The following is a 13,475-nucleotide window of genomic DNA, read 5'->3' as shown; positions in this document are numbered from 1 at the left end:
TTGAATTTTTTTTCTCACAGTGGATATGAACTTCAATTCTACAGCAGCCATGCAGTCATTTTTTCTTTTTCTTTCTTTTCTTTCTTTTTCTTTCTTTCTTTCTTTCTTTCTTTCTTTCTTTCTTTCTCTCTCTCTTTCTCCTTTCTTTCTTTCATTCTTTCTTTCTTTCTCTCTCTATTTCTCTTTTCTTTCCCTTTCTTGCTTTCTTTCTTTCTTTCTTTCTTTCTTTCCAGAATCTAAAATTAAAAAAACTGTGGGAGGAAATCTGGTTTTAATTTCTGTGAAAGTTACCTATTTTACCTAAAATGTAAAACCTCACGTTTTCGTAGTGGACACAGACTTTTTGAAGAATTTGCACACAGGCAAATAAAAACAACAGTATGAGTCAGTACAGAAAAGTAAGAATGATATAAGGTCAGAGGTTAGAAAGTTATTTTTAATCTGTTTATTAATCATTTTACATCAGGCCAATCTTTGCTAGGTGCTTAGGATAGGAAGCTAAAAATGCCATACTTTGTGTTTAAGAAATTCACAGCATAGCAGGAAAGAAAAATGCATAAACAAACAATTATAATATATTATAAATAGCACTAATAGCAGTGAAGCAAGCCTCTAGGGCAACACAGGAAACAAGGAGGTAGGAGGTGCTCAGCTTGTAGGCTTAGAGATGAGAACTCCTCACAGAGATGAGCTTCCTTTCTCCGTTCGGAGGCCAGCTTCCTCTACGTGGATCTGCCCCTGACACGCAGGGTGGGATTTCTGCCAAGTCCCATAGGGTGTCTCTTTGAACCTATCACTGTAAAGAGCCTCCTGAGGGGAGCAGGCACTTCCTCTTCAAGGAGGAAATTGGCATTATAAGTTCAAATCCGAGTAAGATATTCATTTAGTATATTACCACCACCTTATCTACCCTACTTCTGAGCCAGTCCTGGACATGTCCATTCCAGAAATATTTGGGTAACCAGTCATACACTTTCTTTGGAGAGGGAGAGAAGGCATGCCACTTCTGAAAGAAGATGTACAAGAATGTGACCCCGCCCCCGTGTGTGTTCCTTCCTCCAAGCCAGCTATCAGTTTTCCAAAATAAAATATCAGGCCATTTGGCATCATAAAGATTACAGTATTTTTTTTTTTACTTTGACCCCATCCTGATACAGTTGTTTCCCTTGGCCTTTGACAAATATTTTGAAAATGATGTGAGTATAACATGTTTTTGCAATATTGAGTCATAAGATTATTTTATTCATATTAGCATCTTTTTTAAGGAGAACTTTAGTTCATGCATACTGCAGGAATCTGCATAGTTCCAACATCAGCCTCTGTAAAGTTTGTGTTTTATTCTTGACCCCATAATCTCATCACCATATTAAAATGTTACACCCACAGTGTCTGTATCCCATGGTAACGCTAGGTCTCTCTTGTTTGGTGTGAAAGAGTACCCTGTTATAAGGAACTGTGCATTTGCCTAAAGAGTCTACCCCTGAGAGTGAAGGGCATGGTATACAAAGAGACAACAGAAGCCACGTCTATAACAGTGGGGCCTCTTTTTCAGGGGTATGGAGACAACTGTAGTAAAGTGATCACAATTTTCTCCTGTAGCTGTAGAACTTGTTAAAAATATCCTCTCTTTCTTCCAGATGTAATAAAGTTGGAAGAGAATGCCAGGGTTTCTCTTCCAGTTCCCTCTCAGTAGAGAGGGTAGGGTTACACTGAGAAATAGGGGTACCTTGAAGGTGGTTTGGCGTTCCCGGGTGAGGCACTGGAGAGAAAACAGTAGCTGAAGCTTGCCTTGGCCCAGAGTGTGGAAGGCTAGGAGGGGCAAGGCCAGGCAAACCAGCAGACACACAAAGGGACTGGGAACAGTGTGAGGGAAACTAGACAAGTAGATCAGGACACAGTTGCACAGATCCTTGGATAGCCGAGATATTTAATTCTTCACTGGCTGTTTTTTCCAAGTCTGCCATAGTAATGGTGCAAGTGTCCCGTGACCCCAGGCAATCAGCCATGCCTGTGAGGAGAGAGCAGTCTCCCTACCTTGCTGCTAATCCAGTCCCCATCAACAGAGGACCTAGTATTTCTTTCTTGGAGGCTTTAGCTTCAGAAAAACAATATTCTTTCCTGCACTTTTCTTGGAAGAGTGCATTAGTGTTTTTTTCTCTCTCAGGCTACAAAATATGACTGTTTAAGGTACCCAAAATGTATTTATTGAAAGACTTTAGGAAAATTCACAAGTTTAGAAAGGAAGTTGGAGAACTAGGCTCTAAAAATACCAGAAACCAGGAAAGCCTCAGATGTCTCATTAGCGCGAATTAGGTGTCAGTATCTTCAAGGCTCCCCCATGGCAATGAATGTGCTCCAAATGCTTTTGTTCTGTTTAGTTTATGTGTCTTTGCTTCACCCCACTCAGAGTTTGGAGTCCTGGAAAAGAAAATGTGGGCAGCCCCAGTTGAATGGGGAGACTCATCCCTGCCTGAGGGAGGCAGGTGGCTTTTTCAAATAATCCCACCATGCCCACGCACAATGGACTTCCCTAATGGAAGTCACTACTAAAATAAGAAGGAATAGAAGCTAGCAGACAAAATATGCACTATTAAGACTGATAGCAACACTCTCTCCTGTTTGCTGACTTAAATTGAATTACTCTTCTAACAGAGGAATTTTCTGGTAAAATTGGCCTTAAGTAAGGGCAGTGGAAAATCAAGAATGTAGTAGTAAAAACCAGGGCCAGCAGAGTTCATAAAATGTAAGAAGTAAATGTCAGGGTAAGTGAATTAGCCTGGAAACCCAGGGCAATGGGTCAAGCCAATCATTGAAGATACAACCTAAGACAAAAGAAGCTGAGAGAATGGAGTAGCATATAAGAGACCAGTACACTCATGTTTGTGACTGACTCTGGGGTCCCCAGAGAAGAAAAGGTGACATGAGCTAAGGAAGGTGATAATTTGGATGGTGAGAGACTTTGAGTTGGAAATAAAAGCACATCTCTACAGATAAGTAAATGGAAGAAAAGAGTAACTCTCTTATAATAGTATCCCAATTAATAAAAATAGATGAGTAATTGGAAGTAGAAAACCATCGTTTATCAAATACCATTGACCAATCATTGTTGCAGGTAAGAATCCTCTTTGCCGACTTCAGCCAGGTCACGATCTCACGGTCCGTGAGTTCGAGCCCCACGTCAGGCTCTGGGCTGATGGCTCAGAGCCTGGAGCCTGTTTCCGATTCTGTGTCTCCCTCTCTCTCTGCCCCTCCCCCATTCATGCTCTGTCTCTCTCTGTCCCAAAAATAAATAAACGTTGAAAAAAAAAAAAAAAGAATCCTCTTTGGATGTTAAAATTAGACACCAAAAGCACAATGACAAACAGAATATCTGTAGCCTTATATTATCATCCCACAAGGTACATCAATTACAAAAGGAAAATTGTAACTTTACAAGGGAGAATCCTGGCAGGTGCCACCTCAACCAAGTGATTGAACTTAATATCAACAGTAATAACAAATACCAAATTCATGTACCTTCCAGTGTGATGCATTAGTAAGGCCACATCTTCACTATTGTGACATTCTTGCCAAGAATGCATAACTTCAATTCTAGCCAAATTCTACAAAATAGCTTCTAGTAATCTTCAGATTTGTCCAGTCCCTGAAACAGAAAGAAAAAGAGTCCCTGAAGTCACCAGATTGGAGTCGAAGGTGGCATGCCACATAAATGCAATGTGAGACCCTGGGTGGGATCTTAAACCATGGAAAAGACACCAGTGGGACAATCGGCAAAATTCAAATGAGGTTTGTAGATTGGTCGATGGCATTGTATCAGTATTAAATTACTGGATCAGATAACTGTACTCTCTATAAGATGTTAACATTTCGGGGGAGATGTATGAGGACTATGGTAATATTTTTGTAACTTTTTTGTAAGTCTAAAATAATTCAAAATAAAAAGTTTTCAGACTGGAAAGAAACAAAAAGAGAAAGAAGAGCGCTATTGACATGCTAGCACATGTTGTCAATACCACAGCTCTCCATATCTGGGTACCTTAACTGACTGTGCAGGGCTTCATCCACGGCTACACCTGCTGTTTGTTTCCCCAAAGCTCATACATTGAAATCCTACCACTCAATGTGATGGTATTTGAATGTGTGGCCTTTGGAAGGTGATGAGGTCATGAGGGTTGAGCTCTCATGAATTGAGGTTAGAGCCTTTATGAAAAAGAACTTGGGATGTTCTTCTACCCCTTCCACTATGTGAGGACACGGCATGAAGACTACCATCTACAAACCAGTAAGTGTATTCTCACCAGACACCAAATCTGCTGGCACCTTGATCTTGGACTTTCCAGCCTCCAGAACCATGAGAAATAAGTGTTCATTGTTTAAGCCACCTAGTCTATGGTATTTTTGTTATAGCAGCCCAAACAGACTAAGACACTTGTTACGACAAATAGTCATTCATTATAAGCTTCAGTTTTTAATTGAAACAGCAATTAACCGAAGAAATTATTTGTTACTTTTTTTTGTAAAAAGAAGCCCATTTAAAGTTTTTAAGTTGGAATGTTATTATTTTTTAATTTTGCTTTATCTTGTGACTATGAATGAGGCTTTTTACCACATTATTTTATGTGTTACTACTCTTATTTCTCTAATTAATGCCCAATTCTAATCTCTCTACATAGGCAGAATCAAAGTACATAAACACATGGTATGAAAAATGGACTTCTGCCTAAGAAACCAAGTTTGTTTTCATTAATTTCCATTATACATAATGTACATGTGTCCCTGTAGAATGAAATTTAGCTATGCCATGCACAGTTGGAGAGTTTTGATGAGCCTTAGGACCATGGATTGACACAATAAAGCTTCCTTGGTTTCCAGTACCTTTCCAGTGGACAACTACAGAGTCATAAGTAAACGGGGCAGTGATCGGTATCTCAAGCCCTTCTATACATGGGTTGTCCCTGCGCAATTTGAATGTCTACTGTGTTTCTTTATGAAATACCACCAAATACCACCCTCAGAACCACTATCAAAATATTGTTGGTTATACAAGATTCCAAAGTCAAGAGATATGTGTTTTTTTTATTTTTTTCATTTCAATTCCAGTATAGTTAATGTGCAGTGCTATATTAGTTTCAGGTGTACAATATAGTGACTCAACAGCTGTATACATTACTCAGTGCTCACCGTGATAAATGTACTCTTAATCCCCGTCACCTATGTCATCCACCGCCCCCCCACCTGCCTTCTGGTAACCATCAGTTTACTCTCTATAATTAAGAGTCTGTTTTTTGGTTTGTGTTTTTTTTCCTTGCTCATTTCTTTCTTAAATTCCAGATATGAGTGAAATCATATGGTATTAGTCTTTCTCTGACTTATTTCACTTAGCATTATATTCCCTAGCTTTATCCATGTTGTTGCAAATGGCAAGATTTCATTATTTTTTATGGCTGAATAATATTCCATGACATATATTTGTATATATGCCACATCTTCCTTATCCATTCATCTGTTGATGGCATTAGGCTGTTTCCATAATTTGGCTATTAAAAATGATGCGGTGGAGCACCAGGGTGGCTCAGTCAGTTAAGCATCCGACTTTGGCTCAGGTCATGATCTCGTGGTTCATGAGTTTGAGACCCGTGTCGGGCTCTGCACTGACACCTCAAAACCTGGAGCCTGCTTCAGATTCTGTGTCTCCCTCTCTCCCTCTGCCCCACCCCACCCCCACTCAAGCGCTCTCTCTCTCTCTCTCAAAAATAAATAAACATTAAAAAAAATAAGAATAGTGCTGCAATAAACATAGGGGAGCATATATCCTTTGGAGTTAGTGCTTTTGTATTCTTTGGGTAAACTCCCAGTAGTGCGATTACTGGATCATAGGGTCATTCTGTTTTTCATTTTTTGAGGAAACTCCGTACTATTTTTCACAGTGGCTGCACCAGTTTGCGTTTCCACCAACAGTGCATGAGGGTTCCTTTTTCTCCACATCTTCACCAACACTTGTTTCTTGTGTGTGTGTGTTTTTTAAGCCATTCTGACAGGTGTGAGGTGGTATCTCATTGTAGTTTTGATTTGTATTTCCCTGATAATGAGTGATGTTGAACATCTTTTCAAATGTGTTGGCCCTCTGTGTGTCTTTTTGGAATGATTCCTTAATGCCCAAGAATACAATGAAAGGCTTTCATTTAATATGTGTCACAAATTTGCGTAGAATTTTTTTTCAATAATCTTTTGAATTTATTTTAAGATTTTGATGAGTTTCTTGTTTCTCAATGATTAAACATGAATAGGGGCACCTAGGTGGCTCAATTGCTTAAGCAGCCGACCTCAGCTCAGGTCATGATCTCACAGTTTGTGGGTTCAAGCCCCGCATCAGGTTCTGTGCTGACAGCTCAGAGCCTGGAGCCTGCTTCAGATTCTGTGTCTCCCTCTCTCTCTCTGCCCCTGCCCCACTTGTGTTCTGTCTCTCTCAAAAATACATAAAAGTAAAAAAAAAAAAAAAAGATTGAATAGAACCTCAAATGGGGATAAAAGCTAATGATCCATGTGGACTGGTAGAAATTAGATGAGAATCAGGGATTTAAAAACTAATGCCCAAAGCAACAAAATATTTTCCCTAATGCAAATAATGTTTGCATATTAGGACCTTTCAGGTAGCAGATACAAAGCCACCCTCAGATTACCTCAAGTGGTAGAGTTTTATTATAAAGGACACATAGGAAGTAAGAGAGATTAGGAACAGCTGCATAGCCAGGCTTCCAAGAGACTAGAATAACTTTCAGAATCCTTCCACAATAACAAAGTTGGGCCTTGTGGAGAAAGGAAATGCTGTTCAGTACACAACATGAGTGTGGAGACCTTGCTATCATTTGATGCCCCCAGCCACAGAAAGGCTTCCTTTATGCACTGCTCAGCATGGTTATTTAGCTACTCTGTGTAGCTACTTCCTGTGCTCTGGCTGCTCGTAATGAAATAGTCTCTGCTCTGCAGTCTGCCACACAATTCTTGCTTGTTCACAACATCTGCTGCCTCATAATTTCTAGTGGGTTATCACTTCTTGCTACCTTCTCTCTGTATCAAGTTCCATCTCTGCCTCACTCATGTGTTTGTTACCCTCTCTATGGATTTTGTATTTAAAACCCTCTAGAAGAGAGGATCGTAGCAGATTTGCTACTGAAGTTAGGGGTCCAGCTCTCATGGTAGACCCCCCCCACTAGTCTATAAGTGCTTGGGTTGTAGCTGACATTCATTCCAAGTCTAATTCAAAAATGCCAGTATTTCCAGGTCTGTTGGCTCAAAGTATAGTTTCTATATGCCCTATGTGTAGAAATCCCTAAGAAGGAGATAGTAGGCATACAAAGTCTCTATGGATTCTCAGAAAACAGCTATAAGCACTTTGTGTTGCCTATCCATGCAGCTCTTTGTGCCTCCTTGAATCCAATAAGAAAAAAAAATAGCTTTAAGTTTTCATGCATAAAGTTGGTTCTATTATTGGGATCATCAGTGGGATATGAGACTGCCAGATAGGATCTAAATCACCATCAATCATCACTAAACAAAGCAGAGTTAACTGGCTTATGGAGCCATAGAACATTTTCTGCTGCTCCCATCAGCTCTGTGTGCTAACCAGCGTGGCTGACCAGCCCACTGGTTATAACACATAAACACACCCTCACACCCAAGCACAGCCATGACTAGCAAAGTGCGTCTGTGATGAATGAGATTCAATCAGCTTTCTGGCCTTCCAGGCTCAAGATAACATTTCTGCTATTGATAGTATCAATTTATAATTTAATTTCAGGTCCTAGCTCTTAAGAGATAAGGCTGTTTGCAGAGCTAAAATCTAATCCACTAGAAAGTATTGGACAGAGTTCCATAAATTCTGATGACCACAAGATAGCCTGATTTCCTTAAAACTCCACTAGAATATATTTTATAAACCTGAATTTCTAAAACAAGTAATAATGAAAATGGTGACACCACATTTAATAGCGGTTTATCCATTTATCCAGATGCATGAACTCGCTGATCAGCCAGAGTGTACTCTTTTCAAGAAAAGAAAAAGACAAAAATTCACTCGTGGTCTTGAGAAAAGCACAGTCAAAACATGGCTTCCTCTGAAGGTGGTCAGTGAAAATTGATCCCGTATCTTTATTAGTTTAGGGTTTGCTTTTTCCTGAAGAAAGCAGCACATGCTTGTAGTGAACATCGCAGACAATACATGATAAGCAGAGGTCATTAGGACTAGCTCCATATCTGGCTTCTTCTTTGAGGGTCTGCTTTCTGTACCTTGTTTAAGAAGATCCGCCGCTGTCAGCCCTGCCACCTTCAGGTCTCCTTGACTGCGGGCACCTCCTCGCAGCTCCCGGATTGATGTAGGCGTAGACCAAGTTATCAGGCAGCACCTGACCCATCCGAGGAGGATAATTTTATTGCATGTCTGTTTAGCCTCTGTCTTGTGCTCTCTTGAAGGCATCAATTCTCTCAGGTGAAGAACACAAATAAAATTTAGAAATGCTCCCTCCGGCTAAGTGGTTAGGAATCCTGCCAAGATTTCTCTGAATGAAGTCACTCTCTGCATAATCTCGCCCTGCTCTGGCCATCTCCCACCACCGCCTGCTGCCCTTTGATTAGAGGAGAAATAAAGGCGATGTAGAGTCACTCAGGGGTTTGATTGCCAGTCATTTTATTCTCTTCTCCAGTTTCTGCTTTGTAGGATAATCCTGAGATGATCACTTGTTCTTCCCTTTCTTTTGCCGTTTTTCACACGCACATGTGTGCGCGCTAGTGTGTGTAGGAAATCTACGAACGAACGAGCCGCCATAAACAATAAGCATTCGCTCTGTCATTTTTCTTTTTTTACTGCACCACACCCTCCTCCTTTCCTAACAAAGAACTTTTGAGAAACTGCCTTTCTCGTCCTTAGCGCAGAGCAAAATCAGTGAATAAAAATTATAGGGTGGGTTAGCCAGTTTCTCCACTAAACTGCAAATTCTTTAGCGCTGTTGCCCTAGGATGCTGCCTGCACTCTTTCCTTATTCTAAGCTTCTTCCCCCAAAGTATAAACAGTAGTGAGTCAGTTCATCACGATGATCATAGCTGTAGAATGTAGCCCTTGAGAGCCGGCCTTCATTCTCCCTTCTCAGGCCAAACTTCATCTACGTCAATCTGAAAGCGTTGTATTTAAATATAATACAAATGTAAGTTCCTCACGCAATACATTTCTTCTTCTCTGAAAAACTGGTTTAGGATTGATAAAAAAAAAAAAATATTCACACTTTAAATGTAAATACTTCACACATAAGTTATAAGTGTAAACAAATAGCCATCATTAATCACAAACAAAAAACACCCACCAGAGTGATGGGAAATGAAAAGAACAAAAATTTTGCTAAGCCTGAATCTTGACTATTCTTTTAAAATGCAGATTCCTTTTGGCCAGACTGCCAAACACTTTTGGGAATATCATTGTACTGCCATCCACAAAAATTGACATCTGATCCTGGTTTTAGCTTTTCTCAGAGTGAGTTCTTGGGCAGTTTATTCTTCCTCTTTTTCTATTCCGTTAAATGAGAAGATCGGTTAAAAAGATCTCTAAAGTGCTTCCCTGCTTTCGTATTTCATCGGCATCGGGGTTAGAACACTCCACTCCCTCCTCTTATGTATCATATGGAAGAACTTCCAAAAAAGAAAAAAAAAAAAAAATCATTCCAGGCCTCATCCTCACATCTAGCTAATGAGATTAGAAGCTTATCCCTCTTGGGCATTAACTAGACCCCAGGCATACTTTCTCTATTCCTCTGTGCCTTAGATTGTCTAGGGCAGACCTTTTCTGGAAAAGTGGACGGCTTTCTAGGCACAGAATATGGCTGGGTGAGTAAATTTAATCCTGAGGTAAGGCGTGAGCATATCTCAAGCCACATTGTACGGAGATCTTGGTACGTAATGGAGTAGGTAACTTTATGCTCATTTGCCTGACTCTTGTGGTTACCTCTGCATTGCTTCTAAACTTGCATGGATAGAAAAGAACCCCTGAAAAATCTCAGAGGAACAAGGGCTTGATGGGAACAACTAGAATTAAGGAAAGAAGGAAGGGATAGTGAGAAACAGGAGGGGAAGGAGGGAAGGAAGGGGCAGAGAAAGAGGGAAAGTTGAAAACTATTTGTTGAATGGGTGAATAAACTGATGGACACATAAATGAATGCCTGTTAGTATTTGTTAACAGAACAGTGTTATATAGGTGCAGATATAAATTCAACAATCTAACATTTACTGGATTGCTTTGTGTGAGTGTATATGTGTGTTTTATATTTTGTATCTGTGTGTGAATGTATTTTATTCTGAGTAATTCCATACACAAAGTACATTTCCAGGTTACAATGTGCATCTGTACATCAAGGAGTACTTTCAGTTCTTTGTATGCACAGTAAACCCTAGACTGCAAACTGGTGGAGAATAGTAAACCCAGTCCTTTTGGTTTTCTTGTGCTTAAGATCTAGCTTAGCGTTTACTTTTACTTGCTTAAAATAAACATGAAGTTGGTCTGGAGCAATATCCCTATGCCTCTCCTAACTGAATGTTTGCTGGAAGCAGAAAGTTGATTGTTCTGAACTCTGAATACTAACTCAAAGGGAATCTTGACAGGACACTTCGGAAAGAAACTCAAGATCAACTGTGTTCGCTTATGAACATAAATCATTCAATGACTAAAATCACAAATACTATTTTAATATTAGCTTTATGTTTCAAATTAAAATGTCTTCCTTTTTTAAATTTTTTTTTTTATTTTTGAGAGAGACAAAGACAGAGCTTAAGCCAGGGAGGGGCAAAGAGAAGGAGACACAGAATCTGAAGCAGGCTCCAGACTCTGAGTGAGCTGTTAGCACAGAGACCTACGTGGGACGCGAACCCACGAGCCATGAGATCATGACCTGACCTGAAGTCAGACACTTAACCAACTGAGCCACTCAGGCACCCCTAAAATGTCTTCTTAAAAATGGAAATTATGTTACACATTGTTGGCAGGAGTATAAATTGATACAACTTTTTCTTAGAATAATTTAGCAAGATTTATCATAAGCTTCAAAACTAACCATTAACTTTTACCTACAAACATCACTGTTACAATTTATTTTAAGGAAATAATCACGACTGTGCATAAAAATTATGTACAAAAGTGTTTCAGTAGATATTGCTTATAATGGCAAAATTTTAGAACCTTTCTAAATGTCCAACAATAGGTTTTTTTAATAGCAAATTTATATTTTAGAACACTATATCCTATAAAATCACAGAGCAAAAAGCATAATATATTCTTTTTTAAGCATGGTATATTCTTAAGTTTATAGTGTATAGTATTACTGAAGGGCTTAACTTTTTAAAATAAGCACGTTTATCTATTCATAAGCTCGACGATGCCAACATGTTCTTCTCTGGGGAGTTGGTTTGTATGTGTTGGGAGAGAGGTTTCCATGGGTCTCTCACGTTTCTGCTTATTTTGCAAGAAGAGGCCCTGACTTCTCCTTCTTCCAGACTATCTTTCCAAGAATGTATTGTGAATAGCCTTGGAAGGTGGAGACAGTGTCTCTCTGGAGCAAAAAGTACATTGATTTACTACCCAGTTTAATAAAGATAATCTCTCTTTCTGAGACAAAGTTCCGGTAGGCTATTCCCCATACGAGAAGACTTGTTCAGTGTTCCTCTCCTGTCCCAGAACCCACTTGTGTAGACAAGTGCCATTAGGCCCTCTTTGTGTCACCCTGTGAAAATTAGGGCTCAGTAACTGGTTCCAAGCGTGCTGATCCTCTGTTGCCATTGTGCACTGTTCGTTATCTCAGACCTGGGATTCTTACGTCTTCTACCAACATCTATAAAACTATAACAGCCCAGCTTTACAGCTTGTGGCTCCTGATAATGTATATTTGTGTATTTTTTATTTGTGATTTATTTTATATATTTCTATCTTACTATAATAACTATGGATAACTTTTATAACCACATGCTTAATGTTGTGTTTTAAAAGAATTTGAAAGCCAGCCTCAGTGTCACAAAAATATGCCAACAGTGGTATCAGAAGATGCTGGTCTCTCTACCATGGCAGAAGGCCTGGGGGTGAGGCGGCGAAAGGTACTTTGTCTGTTGGTAAACGTGGACCTTCCTGCATCTCTTTTCACATGTCGAGAGCCCTGCAGAGCTCTGCTTTCAACTTCACGCCTGTTGAAATCTCGGGCAATCCCCTGACGATTCTTTATGTGGTTCGTGGGGCAAGGAACAGTCCCAACAAAATAACCAGGTCTCTTGGAAAAATGTCAGCTGCAGTGTCTGACAGGGAACAGGTGTTTAGTGCATAGGATTCAGAGTCAAGAGCCTGCTGCCTTTAAATGTAACTGTCAAGTGATCAGCGTCCGCTGGCAAATGGCACTGGGAACAGAGCCTTTCTTTATAGAACAGATGAGACTTTATAGTTGCTGGAGGTTATAAATGTTTGTGAATATGGCTGTGCGTACATATGTTCTCTCTTCGACATCCATTGGAATGTAGAAGTAAAGTGCTTATGAAAATGTTTTTATCTGGTGGTAGTTTCATTTCTATAATTTGAAATGAGATGAAAAGAATGGAGTGTAATTATCTAAAGATTTCTTTGGTGTGTGTCTCCACTGTACCTTGGAATTCAGAGATGGTGGTTTAAGACAAAGAAAACAAAGGAAAGGAAGGGAGTTTCTTCCCTTGCCTCTAAACCATTGTATTATATTCTGAGGAACAGAAAGGGGAGGGCTGAGTCCATGTCTGATTGATTTCAGGGAATGCGGACTCAGAATAATTAAGTTGGGGCTTTCTTTCATTCCTAAAAGAATTTTAAAGTAACTATTGCTATGTAAATCCAACCTGTAAGACGTCCCTTTAGGTAAACGTTGACTCCCAACAATTAAAAAAGTTAATCCATTATAAGTGAGTACAAATACACCTAATCCAGTTCCTTACCATGCAGTTGCCTCCCATTTCTCTTCTAAGTTTAGAGAGGATTTCTGAATTGGGCTCTGACCCCCAGTTTGTTTTATTTTTGTTTTCCTCCTGGCACCCTGGAGTCCCCTAAGTTTCTTTATGATGTAATGGCAGCAGCTCTTCCTTCTTTCTACCAACATTCATTCCCGCTCCACCTTAGTAACAGAACTCTAGTTTTATTCAGTTTATCTGTGGGTCCCTATAGTCTCCAGGGTTTTTAGCAAGTAAATGTGGCCATGTGACTACTTTCTGGTCAGTGAGAAGAGGAAGTTTCTGAGAAGTTTCTTTAAATTAAAAATTCTCCCCTTCCTCCTCCTCTTCCCCTTCTTCTTCCTCCTCCTCCTCCTTCCTTCTTTATCTTTCTCTCTCTCTCTCTTTCTCTCTCTCTCATTCTCTCTCTCTCTCCCTTTTCTTCTACCCCAATGATGTGGATGGAATTCCTACAGCAACCTGACACAGTGCAGTTATCTTGCAGA

Source organism: Prionailurus bengalensis, chromosome A1 (assembly GCF_016509475.1).
Source record: "Prionailurus bengalensis isolate Pbe53 chromosome A1, Fcat_Pben_1.1_paternal_pri, whole genome shotgun sequence".
NCBI lineage: Eukaryota > Metazoa > Chordata > Mammalia > Carnivora > Felidae > Prionailurus > Prionailurus bengalensis.
The sequence above is the reverse complement of the archived record's forward strand: the minus strand, read 5'-3'. Positions refer to the sequence as shown.